Raw genomic sequence first — 22,277 nt, forward strand, 5'->3', positions numbered from 1 at the left:
ACCGGGATCTTAATAAGATTACAATCAAAAACCGGTACCCTTTACCCTTGGTACCCGAACTATTCCAGAGGTTGGGAAGTGCAGCCGTATTCACCAAACTTGATCTTCGGGGAGCATACAACTTAGTCCGGATCCGAAGCGGGGACGAATGGAAGACTGCCTTCCGCACCCGCTTCGGACACTTTGAATATCTGGTGATGCCTTTTGGGTTATGCAATGCTCCCGCCACTTTCCAGCACTTCGTGAATGACATTTTCAGAGACTATCTTGACCTGTTCGTCATAGTATATCTGGACGATATCCTGATCTTTTCCTCTTCTCTGCCTGTCCACCAAGAGCATGTCAAGAAAGTTCTAGCCCGGCTCCGCCAACATGGCCTATACGCCAAACCCGAAAAGTGTGAATTCGAACGCCAAAGCATTCAGTTTCTGGGTCTAATTATTTCCATAGATGGCATCAAGATGGACCCGCAGAAGGTCTCTGCCATCTTGGAATGGCCAGCTCCGACAGACAAGAAGGGAATACAGCGCTTTGTGGGATTTGCAAATTTTTACCGTAAATTCATTAAGGGATTCTCTTCCATCATCGCTCCCATCACAAAACTGACTCGTCAAGGCACCCGGTTCCAATGGTCTCCTGAAGCTCAAGCTGCTTTTACTTCCCTGAAAGACCAATTCGTGTCGGCCTCTGTCCTGAAGCACCCCGATCCGGCCTTACCCTACATATTGGAAGTAGATGCCTCCGAGATAGCGGTGGGAGCAGTACTCTCGCAGAGACAGGGCCCCAAGGCCTTATTGCACCCAGTGGCGTTCTTCTCCCGCAGGTTAACAGAACCCGAAAGAAATTATGATGTTGGGGACAGGGAGCTACTAGCAATCAAGGCCGCACTTGAGGAGTGGCGCTACCTCCTGGAGGGAGCGGCTCATCCTATTCTTGTATACACCGATCATAAGAACCTGGAATACCTGAAAGTTGCCAAAAGGTTGAAACCACGCCAGGCCAGGTGGGCACTTTTCTTCACCAGGTTCACTTTCCACATCACTTACAGACCAGGATCAAAAAATACCAAACCTGATGCCCTGTCCCGGATGTTCAGTGAACCTGAAGTTCCTCCTTCTCCAGACACCATCCTTGCTCCTGGTAATTTTCTGATGCTCCAAGGAGACTTGCTGTCTCAAATTAGACAGGCGTCTTCAGCAACTCCCCTTCCAGCAGATGTCACCCTAGAGTCCAGAGATGAATTACTATGGTACAAGGATAAAATCTTTGTACCCCAACAAACACGGGTTGCTGTTCTTAAATCTTGCCATGATCACAAATTAGCTGGCCACTTCGGGATACACAAGACCTCCGAACTGCTCCAACGCACATTTTGGTGGCCTCAGCTAGGGGAGGATTGTAAACTCTACGTGGAATCATGCACTACCTGCATCCAAAACAAAGGCAGCAAGACCAGGACGTGGGGGTTGCTAAGGCCTCTTCCTGTTCCAGAAAGACCATGGAGGATGATCTCCATGGATTTTATCGTTGAATTACCACCATCTGAAGGCTACACCACTATTTTCGTAGTGGTCGACAGACTTTCCAAGATGAGCCACTTCTTACCCATGAAAGGTACCGCCTCTGCTTCAGAGACGGCAAGAGTTTTTATTAAAGAAATCGTAAGGCTCCATGGTATACCAGCAAACATTGTGTCTGATCGAGGGGTACAATTTACCTCCAAGTTCTGGAAAGCTCTATGTGGATCTCTAGAAATTGACCTCTCCTACTCTTCTGCTTACCATCCTCAGACTAATGGTCAGACTGAATGAACTAACCAGACTTTGGAGCAATACTTACGGTGCTATTCCTGTTTTTCACAAGATGACTGGGTTTCTCTATTACCTCTGGCTGAATACGCCTACAATAACTCTGTTCACTCTGCAATTAATCAGTCTCCATTTTTTGCAAATTATGGTTTTCATCCTTTATTTTTGTCCAACAATGTTCCGGAATGTTCGGTGCCAGCTGTCCAGGAAACCTTGAGTTTTTTCAGTACTAACAACAAGCTACTCCAAGAGACCATGTCAAAGACCCAGGAACGGAACAAGGCGACTTTTGATAAGAAGAGGAGAGGGGAGCTTAATCTGAAGATAGGGGATCATGTCTGGCTGTCTACCTTGAATCTGAAGTTGGCTTGCCCTTCCAGGAAATTGGGCCCTAAGTTTGTGGGTCCCTTCCCAGTGATAAGGAAGATCAACGATGTGGCCTACGAATTAAAATTACCGGAGTCATTTCATATCCATCCAGTCTTTCATGTGGCCCTTCTTAAACCTTCAGTCCCGGATCTTTTCCTTCACCGAAACACTGGTCCTCCTGAACCTGTACTCATTGACGGTGAGCAGGAATTTGAAGTGGAATCAATCATAAATTGCCGGAAAAGACGCAACCAGATTCAATATCTGGTCAAATGGAAAGGGTATGGGCCTGAGGATAACTCTTGGGAACCAGAGACTAACATCCATGCCAAAAGATTAATTCTAGCCTTTAAGAGAGCTCATCCTAGTAAAATGGCCCAGTTGGGCATCCGGAGGCTGCCCATTGGAGGGGGGCAATGTCAGGAAAAGCCCTCTTGCAAATATCCCAGCAAACTAAAGTTTAAAGGAATGCCTGTGCACAGAAGCGCCATCCGGCGCTCGCGCACGCACAATAGCGCCAATAGCGCCAATTGCGCTAACGTGCGTACGCGCATGCGCAATAGTGCCACTAGCGCGAACGTGCGTACGTGCATGCGCAATAGCGCCAATAGCGGCGCCCTGTGACAGCACTTGGCGCCAAAGGGGCTATTTAAAGAGGACTGTTCCACTGCTGCCTTGCTGTCTGGTCTACAGCGTTTCTGAAGACCCCTTGTGCCCTGTTACTTGCATTTGCTACCTGATACCTGTTGGACTGTTCCTGACTACTCTGTTTGCTGCCTGCCCTGATCCCGGCTTTTGGACTTTGACTACTCTGTTTCTGCCTGCCCTGATTCCGGCTTTGGACTTTGACTATTCTCCTGGATTTACCTTCTGTACCTGATCTGCCCGTCTGTGTTTGACCCGGCTTGCCTGCACCCTGCTGTCTACATCCTGCTGCTGGACTACAAGACACCTCCCTGCTGTCTGCATCCTGCTGCTGGACTACAAGACACCTCCCTGCTGTCTGCATCCTGCTGCTGGACTACAAGACACCTCCCAGCTGTCTACATCCTGCTGCTGGACTACAAGACACCTCCCTGCTGTCTGCATCCTGCTGCTGGACTACAAGACACCTCCCAGCTGTCTACATCCTGCTGCTGGACTACAAGACACCTCCCTGCTGTCCACATCCTGCTGCCGGACTACAGGACACCTCCCAGCTGACTACCTGATTCAGCTCTCTGCTCCAGCCTTCCAGTCAGGCACTTGTGCCCCTTCGCACTCCCGAGCCCCTGTCATCACTACCAGGGGTTCCCGAGTCGGAGGTATACGAGAGGCCGTTCCCTGCATTCCGGGCTCTACCTACCAGGTACGTGACAGTACCAGACAGCCATGTCCGAGCCCACGCAGGGGACGTCGCCCATGGAGGACTTATGCCGTCATCTAGCCGGACTTACACAAGCTGTCAAAGACTTACAATACGGTTATAGGCAACTAGAGGAGCGTGTCCAAGTTCTCTCTAATCCAGCTCCGGGTCCATCTACTGCTCCCTCTGTGGTCATGCTGCCGCCTGAACCCAAAGTACCTACACCAGAAAGATTTTCTGGGGACCGCAGCAAGTTTAGAGCATTTCGTAATGCCTGTGAACTCTTCTTTGCATTGCAACCCAGGACTTTTTCTTTGGAAACCACTAAAGTAGGGTTTGTCATCTCCCTCCTACTAGGCGAACCTCAGGCATGGGCCCATCGACTTCTGGAGCAGAAGAACAATTGCCTCGACCACTTGGGAACCTTCTTCCAAGCCATGGCGCTCTTGTATGAAGACCCACAACAGGCAGCCACCGCAGAAGCAGCACTGTTTTCACTTCAGCAGGGCCGTAGGGCGGCGGAGGACTATGCCTCTGAATTCCGACGTTGGAGTTCCGACACAAACTGGAACGACGCCGCCCTACGCTACCAGTTTCGCATGGGACTTTCTGAACCATTAAAAGATGAATTAGCCCGGGTAGGCATTCCTGCCACACTTGAAGACCTTATCAACCTGTCAATTCAAATTGATAGACGTTTAAGAGAACGCAGGGCTGAACGCGCAACTGGTCCATCTCGCCCAGTGTGGATGTTACCACGTGTACCTAACCCTCCTGCACACTCCTCTACCGATACTTCTGAACCGATGCAACTCGGCCTGATCCGTCCTTCTCTCACCCCTGAAGAAAGACAGCACCGGCGGGCTAACAACCTCTGCCTGTATTGTGGGGAATCTGGACATTACGTGAGGACTTGTCCGGCAAAGACCTGTAAGCATACTACCCTCTATTCAACTTCCTTATCTGCTATGTTTAACAATGCCACTCACCTGGCTGTTCCCATTTCTCTGCAGCTTCCAGGAGGGAACATCCGGGCAACCGCTATAATTGATTCCGGGGCCTGTAGCGGATTTATGGACTTATCATTTGCTCACAAGTTCCAGATCCCCCTACGACCCAGAGCACAGGGACTGTCTGTACACCTGGCCGACGGATCGGCCATCAAATCTGGGCCCGTAACACAAGAGACAGTTCCTCTAGACACCATCATTTCCGGCAACCACCGAGAAGTACTCCGCCTGGACATCATTGAGTCACCCCTGTTTCCCATCATACTGGGTATGCCCTGGCTCAAAGCTCATAACCCACAAATTGACTGGTCTACTGGAAACATCAGCTTTTCCTCTCCTTACTGCCGTCAACATTGTCTACAAGGATTTACTACTGCTCCATCTCCCCTACTTTGTCTTGAAACCGATGTTGAAAACTGCCAAACCGTTCCAGAAGCATACCATGACTTCCTGGATGTGTTCAGTCAGAAAGGGGCAGAAACACTTCCCCCACATAGACCCTATGACTGCCCAATCGAACTTCTTCCCGGGGCAGAGGTCCCCTTTGGGCGAATCTTTCCCTTAACCGAGATGGAGCTTGCCACACTTAAGAAATACATCGATGAGAATCTGGAAAAGGGGTTCATACGGCCTTCCACTTCACCAGCTGGAGCAGGAATCTTCTTTGTGGAGAAAAAGGACCATTCCCTACGCCCTTACGTAGACTACCGGGATCTTAATAAGATTACAATCAAAAACCGGTACCCTTTACCCTTGGTACCCGAACTATTCCAGAGGTTGGGAAGTGCAGCCGTATTCACCAAACTTGATCTTCGGGGAGCATACAACTTAGTCCGGATCCGAAGCGGGGACGAATGGAAGACTGCCTTCCGCACCCGCTTCGGACACTTTGAATATCTGGTGATGCCTTTTGGGTTATGCAATGCTCCCGCCACTTTCCAGCACTTCGTGAATGACATTTTCAGAGACTATCTTGACCTGTTCGTCATAGTATATCTGGACGATATCCTGATCTTTTCCTCTTCTCTGCCTGTCCACCAAGAGCATGTCAAGAAAGTTCTAGCCCGGCTCCGCCAACATGGCCTATACGCCAAACCCGAAAAGTGTGAATTCGAACGCCAAAGCATTCAGTTTCTGGGTCTAATTATTTCCATAGATGGCATCAAGATGGACCCGCAGAAGGTCTCTGCCATCTTGGAATGGCCAGCTCCGACAGACAAGAAGGGAATACAGCGCTTTGTGGGATTTGCAAATTTTTACCGTAAATTCATTAAGGGATTCTCTTCCATCATCGCTCCCATCACAAAACTGACTCGTCAAGGCACCCGGTTCCAATGGTCTCCTGAAGCTCAAGCTGCTTTTACTTTCCTGAAAGACCAATTCGTGTCGGCCTCTGTCCTGAAGCACCCCGATCCGGCCTTACCCTACATATTGGAAGTAGATGCCTCCGAGATAGCGGTGGGAGCAGTACTCTCGCAGAGACAGGGCCCCAAGGCCTTATTGCACCCAGTGGCGTTCTTCTCCCGCAGGTTAACAGAACCCGAAAGAAATTATGATGTTGGGGACAGGGAGCTACTAGCAATCAAGGCCGCACTTGAGGAGTGGCGCTACCTCCTGGAGGGAGCGGCTCATCCTATTCTTGTATACACCGATCATAAGAACCTGGAATACCTGAAAGTTGCCAAAAGGTTGAAACCACGCCAGGCCAGGTGGGCACTTTTCTTCACCAGGTTCACTTTCCACATCACTTACAGACCAGGATCAAAAAATACCAAACCTGATGCCCTGTCCCGGATGTTCAGTGAACCTGAAGTTCCTCCTTCTCCAGACACCATCCTTGCTCCTGGTAATTTTCTGATGCTCCAAGGAGACTTGCTGTCTCAAATTAGACAGGCGTCTTCAGCAACTCCCCTTCCAGCAGATGTCACCCTAGAGTCCAGAGATGAATTACTATGGTACAAGGATAAAATCTTTGTACCCCAACAAACACGGGTTGCTGTTCTTAAATCTTGCCATGATCACAAATTAGCTGGCCACTTCGGGATACACAAGACCTCCGAACTGCTCCAACGCACATTTTGGTGGCCTCAGCTAGGGGAGGATTGTAAACTCTACGTGGAATCATGCACTACCTGCATCCAAAACAAAGGCAGCAAGACCAGGACGTGGGGGTTGCTAAGGCCTCTTCCTGTTCCAGAAAGACCATGGAGGATGATCTCCATGGATTTTATCGTTGAATTACCACCATCTGAAGGCTACACCACTATTTTCGTAGTGGTCGACAGACTTTCCAAGATGAGCCACTTCTTACCCATGAAAGGTACCGCCTCTGCTTCAGAGACGGCAAGAGTTTTTATTAAAGAAATCGTAAGGCTCCATGGTATACCAGCAAACATTGTGTCTGATCGAGGGGTACAATTTACCTCCAAGTTCTGGAAAGCTCTATGTGGATCTCTAGAAATTGACCTCTCCTACTCTTCTGCTTACCATCCTCAGACTAATGGTCAGACTGAATGAACTAACCAGACTTTGGAGCAATACTTACGGTGCTATTCCTGTTTTTCACAAGATGACTGGGTTTCTCTATTACCTCTGGCTGAATACGCCTACAATAACTCTGTTCACTCTGCAATTAATCAGTCTCCATTTTTTGCAAATTATGGTTTTCATCCTTTATTTTTGTCCAACAATGTTCCGGAATGTTCGGTGCCAGCTGTCCAGGAAACCTTGAGTTTTTTCAGTACTAACAACAAGCTACTCCAAGAGACCATGTCAAAGACCCAGGAACGGAACAAGGCGACTTTTGATAAGAAGAGGAGAGGGGAGCTTAATCTGAAGATAGGGGATCATGTCTGGCTGTCTACCTTGAATCTGAAGTTGGCTTGCCCTTCCAGGAAATTGGGCCCTAAGTTTGTGGGTCCCTTCCCAGTGATAAGGAAGATCAACGATGTGGCCTACGAATTAAAATTACCGGAGTCATTTCATATCCATCCAGTCTTTCATGTGGCCCTTCTTAAACCTTCAGTCCCGGATCTTTTCCTTCACCGAAACACTGGTCCTCCTGAACCTGTACTCATTGACGGTGAGCAGGAATTTGAAGTGGAATCAATCATAAATTGCCGGAAAAGACGCAACCAGATTCAATATCTGGTCAAATGGAAAGGGTATGGGCCTGAGGATAACTCTTGGGAACCAGAGACTAACATCCATGCCAAAAGATTAATTCTAGCCTTTAAGAGAGCTCATCCTAGTAAAATGGCCCAGTTGGGCATCCGGAGGCTGCCCATTGGAGGGGGGCAATGTCAGGAAAAGCCCTCTTGCAAATATCCCAGCAAACTAAAGTTTAAAGGAATGCCTGTGCACAGAAGCGCCATCCGGCGCTCGCGCGCGCGCAATAGCGCCAATAGCGCCAATTGCGCTAACGTGCGTACGCGCATGCGCAATAGTGCCACTAGCGCGAACGTGCGTACGTGCATGCGCAATAGCGCCAATAGCGGCGCCCTGTGACAGCACTTGGCGCCAAAGGGGCTATTTAAAGAGGACTGTTCCACTGCTGCCTTGCTGTCTGGTCTACAGCGTTTCTGAAGACCCCTTGTGCCCTGTTACTTGCATTTGCTACCTGATACCTGTTGGACTGTTCCTGACTACTCTGTTTGCTGCCTGCCCTGATCCCGGCTTTTGGACTTTGACTACTCTGTTTCTGCCTGCCCTGATTCCGGCTTTGGACTTTGACTATTCTCCTGGATTTACCTTCTGTACCTGATCTGCCCGTCTGTGTTTGACCCGGCTTGCCTGCACCCTGCTGTCTACATCCTGCTGCTGGACTACAAGACACCTCCCTGCTGTCTGCATCCTGCTGCTGGACTACAAGACACCTCCCTGCTGTCTGCATCCTGCTGCTGGACTACAAGACACCTCCCAGCTGTCTACATCCTGCTGCTGGACTACAAGACACCTCCCAGCTGTCTACATCCTGCTGCTGGACTACAAGACACCTCCCTGCTGTCCACATCCTGCTGCCGGACTACAGGACACCTCCCAGCTGACTACCTGATTCAGCTCTCTGCTCCAGCCTTCCAGTCAGGCACTTGTGCCCCTTCGCACTCCCGAGCCCCTGTCATCACTACCAGGGGTTCCCGAGTCGGAGGTATACGAGAGGCCGTTCCCTGCATTCCGGGCTCTACCTACCAGGTACGTGACAGACTGGGAGGTTACAAACTCCTGTTTCTGGACAACGTGTTGCTGAGGCTTCGGTCAGTCAAAGAAGGAGCGGTGGAGAAGGTGGCCGTCTGACCGATGCGTTCAGAAAATTTTTTGGTCCGCAGCCCCAAGGTATGATCGGTTCCAGCAACCATCGCCAGCGTCTGTTTTACATGGTGCAGGAATACCTAGGGGCAAGATCAGACTTGGACACCTTTCCCACCGAAAATCCTCTGGGTTACTGGGTCTTGAGGATGGATCACTGGCCAGAGCTTGCACAGTATGCAATTGAGCTACTGGCCTGTCCTGCATCCAGCGTTCTTTCGGAACGCACATTCAGTGCTGCTGGAGGCGTGGTAACCGATCACAGGGTGCGTCTGTCCACCGACTCGGTCGATCGACTGACCTTCATAAAAATGAATCAGTCTTGGATCACCACCAGCTACCAAGCACCTGATGCTGATGTAACCGAATAATTTTTTTTGAAATCTCAGATCCCTTCAAAGACTGCCTATGCTGATGCTGAGTGACTATCCCTGAGTAATTATCCTCTTCCTCCTCAATCATCACACTGATAGCTTGTAAGAACATTTTTGGTTCTGGGTGCCACCACCAGTGCCTAAGGCACAATTTTTCAGCCCCTGTTTAACAGGGGCGTGTAATTACGATTTTTGATGTAATACTTTGCAGCAGGGCTCGTTCCTGCATTCCAACTAGAGTGTCTGTGAGGGGTTGCAGTGTTGTGGCACCAGCACCAGTGCCTAAGGCCCAATTTTTCAGCCCTTGTTTAACAGGGGCGTGTAATTACAATTTTTGATGCAATACTTTGCAGCAGGGCTCGTTCCTGCATTCCAACTAGAGTGTCTGTGAGGGGTTGCATTGTTGTGGCACCAGCACCAGTGCCTAAGGCCTAATTTTTCAGCTCCTGTTCAACAGGGGCATGTAATTACAATTCTTGATCTAATATTTCACAGCAGAGCCCTGTGAGGGCTTACAGTGTTGTGGCCACAGCAACACCTAAGGCCCAAATTTCTGCTGAGTATATAGGGCAGGACCCTACTTTCAAACAACTAACTTACAAACAACTCCTACTTGCAAACAGAAGGAGACAACAGGAAGTGAGAATAAATCTACCCCTAGGAAGGGAAATTCTCTCCTGTAAGAGTTAATATGGGAAAAACATTTCTCCTTTCCACTGATGCTTTCCAATCCATTGGGACAAAAAGTGAGGTGAAATCTTCTGAAGAGGAGGAAAGACAGCAAAACAAATGTCACAGGGGTGATAACCCTTCCCTATGTTTTCCAAAAAGCTTAAAAAAGATTTTTTGGCTGGAGCTAAACACGTTAAAAATGTACCCGTTCAAAATTACAAAGAGATTCTACTTAACAACAAACCTACAGCCTGTATACTGCTGTTCAGAGTATATAGGGCCTGGTGGCCCCACACCTTTCCTTATTTTAATTTGGGTGCGGGGTTCCCCTTAATATCCATACAAGACCCAAAGGGCCTGGTAATGGACTGGGGGGTACCCATGCCGTTTGTCTCACTGATTTTCATCCATATTGCCAGGACCCGACATTACATTAAACCCGCAAGCAGTTTTAAATGAGATTTTTTCCTTTAAAAATGACATTTGGTGCAGGGACTGTTCTAAACACGGGAAACACGCGTCACTTTACAGGCATACTATAGACACCCCTCAGGTACGATATTTAAAGGAATATTTCACTTTTTTTTTTTTTACTTTAAGCATCATTAAAATCACTGCTCCCGAAAAAACGGCCGTTTTTAAAAGTTTTTTTTGCATTGATACATGTCCCCTGGGGTAGGACCCGGGTCCCCAAACCCTTTTTAGGACAATACCATGCAAATTAGCCTTTAAAATGAGCACTTTTGATTTCGAACGTTCGAGTCCCATAGACATCAATGGGGTTCTAACGTTCGTGCGAACTTTCGGTCCGTTCGCAGGTTCTGGTGCGAACCGAACCGGGGGGTGTTCGGCTCATCCCTACCCCCTACTAAAATAATGCCCTCTTTGTGTTGTTCTAACAGAGTTAGGTAGGGGATCATAACAGAGATCTGATGTTCATTAGGTAAGTAGATACAGGCTAACATTACTCTTTGCTCACCAAGGAGTCCCTTAGCAAAAATAAACCGTCCCTCCTCATCTCAAATAAGCGGAGTTTCTTTTCACTGTAATTGGCTAGAAAGTAAAATGGAGACCCCCTTGGATTTCGAATCGGGAGAGGCACTATGCTATAACGTGGGGAATCTGTGATTACCCAATTATAAAAAAATAGCACTCCTTTTAAAGTGTGTTTCCTGGAGAAATATTATCTGGGATTTTAGTCTCCATAGTTCTGCTAGTAATTTAGTGCATTTTTCAGGACTATTAAGCACTTTCACATTGTACGAGACTGCAGCTAAGTGAGTCATGGTGAGAACGACGTGTGTAGCAATCCCGGGACCAAACCAACGAAAAGGGGGAAGGATTGGGGAGAGGAAAAAAAAGGGGGAGGGGAAGAGGAGGAGGGGGGAAGTAAGGAGATGGGGATGAAGGCAAGCAAGAAGGGAAAAGGAAGGAGGGAGCATTAGAAAAGTTGAAAGTGTAAAAGGAAGAGGGGAGCGGACACCCTAAGAAAATAGAAAGACTGGATAAAAATGTAGGAAAAAAGGAAGAGTTATGTCTGAGGGGGTTCGGAATTCGGATCCCGTCAGAACCAGCAGAAAAGGAGTGGATGCCTCCCTTCTAACAATCCTCAAATTGAGGAGAAGCGGGTACAGTGGGAGATTAGGCAAAGCAAGGTGGTGTACCGAGGTGTGCAGGCATCTTGAAAGGAGTCTAATATACTTAGTCTGAATGTTAAAACCACCTAGTAAGGAAGTCATTTCAATGATACAGTACCTGAAAACTGAGAAAAAATTGCAAAACATAACCACATATCATCTATAATCATGAGAGAACCCTGATAAAGAGGCTTACTGCGACACCCGGTGACACCACCCCGACCATTCCGAGGACAGCAATGCTGTCCCCATCTGGTTTTCTGCCAGTCTCTGAGTAAGCCCCCCCCAGGCATTGGATCCCTGAGGGCAGCATCAACTGGTGTCTCAGCATATTAGTCCTTCGAATAGTTGGGGACATCTAGTAGGCCATTAGGGCCATAGCTCCCTGGCTGTTAAGGCACCCCCCTGCCCCCCCCCCCCCCCCCAAGTGGCAGGCAGCCAAAAAAAAACTGACCCAAGGGTAACAGTCTGCTAATATCAAAGAACAATAGGTCATAGACTGGACCCGGTAGGGTGTTATCAACCATCTGCCCAGTGCATACACCGGTCCATCTGGGGACGTCTATCACCCAGCGGTGCAAGTATTTAACTCTATCACCGGTGTCAATAGCAATGCCTGGATATATTGAAAATAGATCTGCTAGCATGATGGCACCACCAGACAACACACCTGTAACCCTGTGGATATAGTGAGATACATATCTGGGCATAAGAACGTACATAGACAAATCGCTTTCCTTCCTCCCCCATTCTTTCTCCTCTCTCACTTCCCTTCTGACCCAACCAGCCATGTCCATAATATGAAGAAGGGAGGAGCAATGCTGCACATTGATCCCGGAAATCTTCCCGGGTCATGGGGTAACTTAAACACTTCCATTCAGCACTATGTGCTAAAGTCCGCCACTAAGTAATAAGATATACCCCTGCATAATGGGGTGGGTGTAGAGAACCGTCAACACAGCATACAGTCGCGTGCCCATGTAAAAATAAATGTTTCCCAGAGATACGTTACGTAATGTATAACCTCCACGATACACTTGAAATCAAAAAGCCATTTGGTCTAAGCTTCACGGTCATCAGGGTGTTCATCAACTTAACCATCACAAGGTCGACAGGATCTGGATCTGCAGTCCCGTTGTGGACGCTGCAGTAGGGCTCCCTGGCTGTCCCAAGGTCTTGGCAGGACTGTCCAGTGGGGAACTTTGATGGCCTGGCAACCCAGTAACAGGAAGAGCTGTGGCAGTTGGGTGGGATTAAGCAGGGAGAAGAACCGGTTGTCCTTTTTAACCAGGAGAGAGTGGGTACCTCCAAGTGTATGTGACTCCAGCAGAGCGGATGAGCTCCAGCGGTGGTCTCAGCAAACCTCTGCGATATAATGTGTGACAGCTGAGGTCCGGAAAGAGCTGGATCTGGGCCCCATCAAAATCTAGTAGACCTTTCTGCCAGGCTGCTCACATGATGGCATCCTTCAAATTGAAAAAGTGTACTCGGCACAGTACATCACGCGGGGCCTCCTGGGCGGCCACTCTAGATGCTGGAACCTGATGGACCCGGTCTATCTGGATCATAGAAAATAGTGGGTCTCCAAGGATTTGATTGAAAATAGCGGTCACTGGCGCATGCAGACCTGTCGCCTAAGGGATACCTTTCAGCCTAATATTGTTGCGCCTGTTGCGATTTTCTGCATCTTCCTGTGTAATTGCATCGCTACATCCATCTGGGTTTCTAAGGTGTCTATGCGAGAGGCACAGGAGGTCTGTTGATCTTCCAAGGATTGCAACTGTAAGTCTGCAGCCTGTGCATTGGACCTGAGTTCCTCAATGTCCTCTCTTAGAGCTCCTGTCCACTGCCTCAGCATTTGTTGGATGTTAGCTTTCGTGGGAGGGTCCTGCAGTAATTGTCTGAGATCTGCATCCTCCAAGCTGGCCAACAGTATAGAGCTGTGTGATGCCTCAGAGCGTGATTTTGGGCTCAGCTGCGGTAACGGTGGTGTTGAGATAGGAGAGAGCAGGCAACAGTCCTGACTCACCGCTGCAGCCTTTTTTGTGATTAATTGTCCTGGGGGCTGGTTAGGCCCCACGTCCTGCTGGTTCTGTTGGCTGGACGCCATCTTGGATCCCGCTGCGAGAGATTTCCCGGCTCTCACGGACAGGTACTGGGTAATGTAAGGGTGGCCGGGTGTGCTCTGAGATTTAGAGCCTCTACCCCTCTTTGACCTGGGTCTCTCAAAGTGGTAGGTGGAGTGTAATACGCTGAATTGCTCTCCGGCCGCACAGAGCTCAGTCTCTCTTCCTCTTCACGCCACCATGGTCAAGCCACGCCCATGGCATCCGGTGTATTCTGGCGGGGGGGTGTCCCCCTGTCAGAACAATAGCTCAGTGGGGGGAGATCGCTGTACTAACATTTCATAGTAAATACAGTGGCTCCACCTGAGCGCCTCAGTTTTTATTTCGTTCAGCAAGCTGGGTTGAGCGTAAAAAAACCTAATAGTATGTACTAGGCTTTACTGGGCCCATACACACTGCAATGACAAGCCATCAGTGGTCACAGTTATTCATGGATGTTCAAAAAGCCAGCGAATTACCTGGTTGTCATTACAGTGTATGGGCTTGAAGACTGCAGCTATCTGTTCACAGCTGTCAAACCCAGCAACGCGACTCAGTAGATTCTTGCCGCTGGGATTCGCACAATAGCTAAACTCCTGCGCAAATATGTCCTTAAAGTTCTGAAATCATAAAATCAGTATAATAGCCAGGCAATTTCTAGAGGGCTGTGGACAATGGCAACCTTTTAAGCACAGATGAAACAAACCCATTAATTAAAAATACCAGCGATTAAAGCACATTTAAGGGATTTTTCACTTAGCTTAGTTAATGAAGTCTAGTTTTATTGACTTCCATCATCCAGTCATGTGCTAGCAAAAATACTTTTTTGTTAATTTACCTTGCACATGTCATGGTTCCGTGTACAACAGTTGCGGCTGGTGCTAAATATTTCGGAACGGAAAGGTGGCGATCGCCACAAGCACCCCCCCCCCCCCCCCATGGGAAACGGACGGGAAGGCGGCGATCAGAACCTGCTTCCTGACTGGCTGAGAGTAGAATCAGGAAGACAATAGCGAATATTCATTTTCTTCATTGTCAAACAGCCAATTAAAGTCTCAGGCTCTAATCATGTGCTTAAAAAAAAACACATTGGAATACATGTGTCCAGCACCCTGCATGTAGATTAGTGGCCAGGCGTGTAAAGAGGGGCCACCACTGGTGTACATTGATTGGTACTGCTCGGTTTCCAGCCTATTCACCCTGAACCCAGGTAATATTAAGCCTTTGCACCTGTGGCTTAGTGTTCGACCAACGTGTCTCCACGCTGAAGACAGACCCTCCTGTTCCTCTGGTGTTTGCTGTTTCTGAGTATTCCCTTATTCTATGTGTTGTTTGAATCTGTCTTTGTTCTCAGGATTTCCCTCTTGCTGTGCAGTTATATACCCTTTTCTGTCCATGGATCCCTTAATTTCCTGCTACTGCGTGTGTGTCTCTCTCAGTATAGTGTCTTTGTGTACCCTGTGTCCATCCACCTTGCTATTTGGTTGTACTGTGCCCGCACGCATGTACTAGAGAACCACAACCTGGGGGGCTGTCTCCCAGAGCAACATTCACACCTCCAGTGGCTCTGGTGAGGTCCAAGTGGCTCCTTAGACCTTGCGACTCGGGCACACCTACAGTATCTCACAAAAGTGAGTACACCCCTCACATTTTTGTAAATATTTTATTATATCTTTTCATGTGACAACACTGAAGAAAATACACTGTGTTACAATGTAAAGTCATGAGTGTACAGCTTGTATAACAGTGTAAATTTGCTGTCCCCTCAAAATAACAACACACAGCCATTAATGTATAAACCGCTGGCAACAAACGTGAGTATATCCTTAAGTGAAAATTTCCAAATTGGGCCCAATTAGCCATTTTCCCTTCCTTACCTTTAACATGGTCATATGACTCATTAGTATTACAAGGTCTCAGGTGTGAATGGGGAGCAGGTGTGTTAAATTTGGTGTTATCGCTCTCACTCTCTCATACTGGTCACTGGAAGTTCAACTTGGCATCTCATGGCAAACAACTCTCTGAGGATCTGAAAAAAAGAATTATTGCTCTACATAAAGATGGCCTAGGCTATAAGAAGATTGCCAAGACCCTGAAACTGAAGCTGCAGCATGGTGACCAAGACCATACAGTGATTTAACAGGACAGATTCCACTGAGAACAGGCCTCACCATGGTCGACCGTGGAGCTGAGTGCACGTGCTCAGCGTCATATCCAAAGGTTGTCTTTGGGAAATAGACGTATGAGTGCTGCCAGCATTGCTACAGAAGTTGAAAGGGTGGGGGGGTCAGCCTGTCAATGCTTAGACCATACACCGCACACTGCATCAAATTGGTCTGCATGGCTGTCGTCCCAGAAGGAAGCCTCTTCTAAAGATGATGCACAAGAAAGCCCGCAAACAATTTGCTGAAGACAAGCAGGTCATGGATTACTGGAACCATGTCCTGTGGTCTGATGAGACCAAAATAAACTTAGTTGGTTCAGATGGTGTCAAGCGTGTGTGGCAGCAACCAGGTGAGGAGTACAAAGACAAGTGTGTCTTGCCTACAATCAAGCATGGTGGTGGGAGTGTCATGGTCTGGGGTTGCATGAATGCTGCCTGCACTGGGGAGCTACAGATCATTGAGGGAACTATGAATGCCAACATGTACTGTGACATACTGAAGCAGAGCATGATCCCCTCCCCTCGGAGACTGGGCAGCAGGGCAGTATTCCAACATGACCAACGACCCCAAAAACACCTCCAAGATGACCACTGCCTTGCTAAAGAAACTGAGGGTAAAGGTGATGGACTGGCCAAGCATGTCTCTAGACCTAAACCCAATTGAGCATCTGTGGGGCATACTCAAGCGGAAGGTGGAGGAGAGCTCAATGTGTCTAACATCCACCAGCTCCGGGATGCTGTCATGGAGGAGTGGAAGAGGACTCCAGTAGCAACCTGTGAAGCTCTGTTGAACTCCATGCCCAAGAGGGTTAAGGCAGTGCTGGAAAATAATGGTGGCCACACAAAATATTGACACTTTGGGCCCAATTTGGACATTTTCACTTAGGGGTGTACTCACTTTTGTTGCCAGTGGTTTAGACATTAATGGCTGTATTTTGAGTTATTTTGAGGGGACAGCAAATTTACACTGTTATACAAGCTGTACACTCACTACTTTGCAAAGTTTAATTTCTTCAGTGTTGTCACATGAAAAATATTTACAAAAATGTGAGGGGTGTACTTACTTTTGTGAGATACTGTCTGTTTGTGTGTGGTCACACTGCTCCCGCAGCTGTAAGGATCAGTTCCCGAGTACACCTGGTTAGTTGTCCAATTTTTCGCTAGATCTTGAGTTACAGTCCCAGGTGGTCTTATCCTCTGTTCGTGACAGCACATTGTAGCTATAAAGGAAATTTCTGTGTGAAAGTGAAAAAAGTGCAGCTGCTTGTGTAAGCCTAAATACAAAAAAGCTCAAAAACATATATCTACGAAAAACAAGCACGCACCAATTAATTAATCAGTGAAGATGATTAAACACAACCATACAAACTCATATAAAGATATATATAGTATTGTTCAAAAGTGATTCAATAAAGTAAAAAAATGCTACCAAAAAATGCTACCAAAAAACGCCCATGTGAACAGTGGTGTGCACCATCAACCTGTTACAAGGACCTAAAGCAAAAGTATTCTGATATATACAAAATCCATTAAGGTGAGTGTATCTAAGTGATCAAAAATATATAAGCAAAGTCCATAAAAATTACAATGTGAGTATGGAGAAACTCAGTAATCAGGAGAGATGGGAATGAGATGTTCTTGCAGCCCAAAAACTTGTGATATTACTGCCGCTTACCAGATCAGTTGAACCTCAAATTATAGAGATCATGAGAGCCTGTTGCATCAGCCTGCCGGCATCGAAATCCTCCACCTGTCTTTCAATCCAGGGATAGTGATTACAATCACCCTCAACGACCGAAGCTAACTCCTCTCTCCTTTTGGAATCCACACACAGGAACAGTTATAATCACCCTTAATTCAGATCTCTTCTCATGGATGATCTCAGCGGTTAACACTCAAGGGAGATAAGAAAAAAGCTCCATAGTGCAGATAAACTTCGAAAAGGGGGTTTTTATTCCAAAAAACTTGCTCACAGCAATTTAAAAAACTTTGGTAAAACTTCACAGCAAATGTTCACAGCAAGCTAGCAATCTAGCAATCATAAAAATGAAAACAGGAACGGTTGAAAAACTAATGAAGCAACATCTCAGGATCAAACCAAATAGCTGGATAAAACGTGATAACGTCAGAATCAGCTGCTCCACCCGACACGTTTCTCCATAGAAGGCATCAACTGGGAACCAAAGTCCATAGGGGCCAAGAATCATGCAGAGTAAACAGCTAGAGAAACAGCTATCTATGTGAGCAGGATAGATCAAGGGTGACATTAACACTAGACAGAAAGGGACATTTTTATGTTAAGTTGTGGGATAAATTTGGGGTCAGGCACTACAACTAGTAAAGTTAAAACAGAATACTTTAAATGTTGTCAGAGAGGGAAATGGGATGAGCACCATGGCTACCCATCTGATCATAGAACCATAGAAGCTAGAGTATGTGAAGTATGGGATTACAATACATGGGATGCAAAGGAGATCAGAACAAAATAAGGAAAGCAGAAGTTAAGCAGGGAAATATTAAAGAGTTAAAAGAAAATGTAAGAGATTTTAGAGAGATATTAGTGTATGTGTGTGAATGCTGGAACCTTTAGTTCTATCTCTTGTGTGTGTCATGTATGCAGATGTGACCCCCTCCTTTGCATTCTCATGAAAGAATTTAGCTGGGATGAGAGATCAGTGATGAGCTGGAAGAACACCATGCCAATTTCAGTTTTTTAGACAAAACATTTATAACAAAATGTGCCGGGTTAATTAATCTAATGATAAACAATGTGATTGCAATTATTTTGAATCTGTTTTCCAAACATGGTAAAATGAAGGTTACATTTAACCGTGCATTATACAAATTGAATATCCTTTGATAGTGGAAAATGTGCTCATTTAAGGAAATTTATCTGTGGATATATATTAGTATTAGGGTGTGATATTGAGATTATCATTTGAGTATTAATTTCTGATATGAGTTTAACAATTTAGATATATTGTAACTGGTTTAGACAACCTTTGGTTGGAAATGAAATCCAGGTTATTGGGGAAATTTGTAAAAATGGGATTAGTTTAAATTAAAATAACAATTTTGTAATTTTTCCTTTATTGAGAGAGAAAAAAGATTAAGATAAGGTTGTTAATTGGAATACAGCTGCCATAATATTTAACAAAGCCAAGATGGGATACATAAGAAGTTTTTCTACCAAAATGAAATCTAAAGGTCTGATAATAACTTGATGTGCGGTCCATGATGTGAGAGCAATAATAAATAAAATTTAAATATAACAGACCCATCACATCAAGTCCACACACCCTGTTAGGATAGATCCCACCTGCAGCCAATTGTATAGTTTTTGATGTGGCTGAGAGCTTTCTGGTCTGTCATATACAGATTGTTGGTCCTTTTGTTTTTTATTTATTTTTATTTTTGAAATCCAAAGCAGAATGTGTGGATTGTGAAATCAAGTGCCCCTTTTCCTTGTAAGTGCCATGGTATAAAGTAGAAGAATATTTTGGATTTATGGACATCTCTGCATGACCGCAGGGTATTGTTATCATTTATTATAATATTGCCAGGAAAAAGTTGTCTTTTTGAAACATGAAACTGGAGTTCTTACACAAACAGCATGACAGAAAACAAGCCATTGTAATATATTTATGGAAGCTGGACCCAGTAATGAAGGGTTCATCCCGATATATCAGAGCTGTAGCTTTATGCAAAGGATGCTATTAGACAAAGTTAGACATTATTTTGGTCAAATATTTAATTTTTAATGGTCCCACATATTGCGCAGCAAATATACAGATGACTAAATGTTTGTCTAATGAAAGGCTCAAAATATGAATTTGTTTTGTTTGTTTATGTACAAATCTAACAATGAAAAATGCGTACATTTGAATCCAGCCACCTTATTGCCTCCATTGGAGGAGTCTGGAGACAAAGAAAAACCACATGTGCACCCACTGTTAACTCCGTCCTGATAACATACAACAGCAAGGAAAGTCTGTCCTGATCTAAAGAGCAACCACCAATGGAACTTACCAATCCAGAGCATTCCCACCAAACTGATGAGTACGCTGCCCAGATACCCTCACTCACCAAGCGTTGCACCAGGGCACCAGCTATCACAATGCCAGTCTCCACTGATGTGCGGGACAAGGAACTGCCCACTGCTCAGCCGCCGGTGCCAGCTTCCGGAACCTGTCCCACTGAAAACGAGAGAAAGCATTAGCAATTGAATTCTCTACTCCCGTGACATGCACAGCTTTTGCAAAACAGTTCAATTTTAAACAACGAAGAACAAGGTGAGGCAGCAAGCGAACTACTGGTGGAGATGAAGCAGACAGACTGGACACAACCGTAACCACCCCTGTGTTATCACAAGGAAAGCAAACCCGGAGATTCTGAAACCGAGATCCCCAAATGTCTACCACCACCACCACAATTGGGAAAAGCTCCAATAGTACCAGGTTGCTCAAAAATCCAGCAGCTCGCCATTCCTCCGGCCACCCTGCTGCGCACCATGCCCCCTGACAATATGCCCCGAAATCCAAGCTGCCAGCCACATTGGTATACAGATCAATATCAAAAGCTGACACCACCGGGGCCATCCACAAGGACCTCCCGTTATAAGAGGTAAAAAAATCCTCCCACACCTGCAGATGAGCCGTGTGCTCGCCCGAAAGTCCAATGTAATGATGCAGCAATCTCACCCCCGAAGTAGCAGCACTAAGGCGAAGGCAGAAAATGCGCCCCATAGGTATGATGCGGCAGGTGAAGTTACGCTTACCCAACAAGGACTGCAACTGACACTCCATCACCTGTGTATCAATGATGATACCCAAGAATCAAATCTCCGTGGAAGGACCTTCCATTTTTTCAGGAGCAAGAGGGATCCCGAACCGCCGTGTGATCCCTTCCAAAGTCTGCAAAAGGACCTTGCAAACCACGGACTTTGGGGGTCCGATACAAAGAAAATCATCAAGGTAATGCAGAACTAAGCGCACTTGCGATTCCTCCCGCACCACCTATTCCACAAAAGTACTAAAAGTCCCAAAATAGGAACAAGAAATAGAGAAGAACATGGGCAGACATTGATCAATAAAAAACTGCCCACCCCAAAAACAACCCAGCAACTGTTGTCTCTCCGATGTACTGGCAACAGACGAAAAGCGGATTCAATACCTGTCTTTGCCAACAATGCCCTCCGCCATACCGCTGAACCCAACTGACCGCTGTATCAAAAGAGGTATACGACACTGAAGTTAAATCAGGCTCAATCGCATCATTCACCGAAGCTCCCTTCGGGTACGACAAATGATGTATCAGCCTAAATTTGTTGGGTTCTTTTTTAGGGACCACCCCCAAAGGTGACACATGCAACAAAGGTATGGGTGGTTGATCGAAATGGCCGGCCATCCTGCCCATTTCAACCTCCTTGGATTTTAAATTCCTAGGCACAGAAGTGCAAGTCATAGGTAAAGAACAGGGAATCCAAAAGCCATTGGCAAAGCCATCTGCAACTAAAGCTGCCGCTGCCCTCCTGGGATACCTACTTAGGTACGGCAGCATCGCGGACAGGTTTACTGGGGTCCTCCCTTTTTGAATTGGACTCACCGGATTGTTGTTTCCCTTTTTTAAAGCACCTGGCATAACTGGGAGCCAGGAAACGACAGGCCACACGGAAACGGCACTTTCCCTCGTTGGACTGCCAACAGTAGTTTTTTTCTAGAGGGAAAAAAAGTAAAAAGTCCTCGCGCAGTGGAATATTACTCCGGAGATGTTTTCTAGAACTGCTGCCTCTACCAATTACTTCCACTAGGTGGAGTATGAAGCTAAAAAAAGGGAGAAGTAGATATGGCGCTGTTCTAAACCTGATAGGGTTCAGGTGTGTTCTACTCCCCAAAAGGGGAGGAAGGAGTTTTAGGTGGGGAGCAAAAATGTGAATTAAGTAGTGCCTGTTAAATGAGTATCTGCAACCAAAAATAATGTCAGATGTACTGTGCCTATGTGCTCATTTTTGAAATAAAAAATAAAATTGAAAAATAAACATGAAAAAATGAAATAAAATAAAAAATGAAATGAATACTAATGGCTGGGAACTCTTAAGTGAAAAGTGTGTCAGGCTATGTGCCCGGCTAAATAGGAAGTGCAGTGTATATCATATCAACTTGTTTAAATGGTAAATTAGATACAACAAATCATTATTAAAATAACCATAAATGCAATATGTTCATACAATTAAATAAATATACAAAGTGCTGGTGTGCATAAACAAGTGAACACGTGACTAATACAATAAAAGTGCTGTTGTGCCAGTGAAGGAATCCGTTTTGGCTCTGGTGGGCTTTTCAATGAATAAACACTTAGTGCGTGCCTTATTCGTGCTCCTGTAATGATTGCACTCCCCAGATCCTCCACCCCCTCTTGGGGTCTCACATATCCACAGTATATGCCACTGTGTAGCAGTATAAGATAGCTCCGTCTTTATTGTTGGATTC

At 46.3% G+C, this 22,277-nt stretch overlaps 1 protein-coding gene across 2 annotated transcripts in view; it reads right to left on the reverse strand.

Annotated features, from left to right (window-relative positions):
• LOC141107698 (cytochrome P450 2C8-like) overlaps positions 1–22,277 on the reverse strand; it is a 90,936-nt gene that overhangs the window by 63,444 nt on the left and 5,215 nt on the right. Inside the window, exon 2 of one of the 2 annotated variants that reach the window (XM_073598614.1) lies at positions 19,876–19,985. The exons of the other annotated variant lie outside the window; for it this stretch is intronic. The gene's annotated coding sequence lies outside the window, so the exon portion shown is untranslated. The remainder of the gene's footprint in view (positions 1–19,875; positions 19,986–22,277) is intronic. 2 annotated transcript variants of the gene reach the window in all.

The sequence above is a fragment of the Aquarana catesbeiana genome, linkage group LG09, assembly GCF_042186555.1.
Source record: "Aquarana catesbeiana isolate 2022-GZ linkage group LG09, ASM4218655v1, whole genome shotgun sequence".
Taxonomy (NCBI): domain Eukaryota; kingdom Metazoa; phylum Chordata; class Amphibia; order Anura; family Ranidae; genus Aquarana; species Aquarana catesbeiana.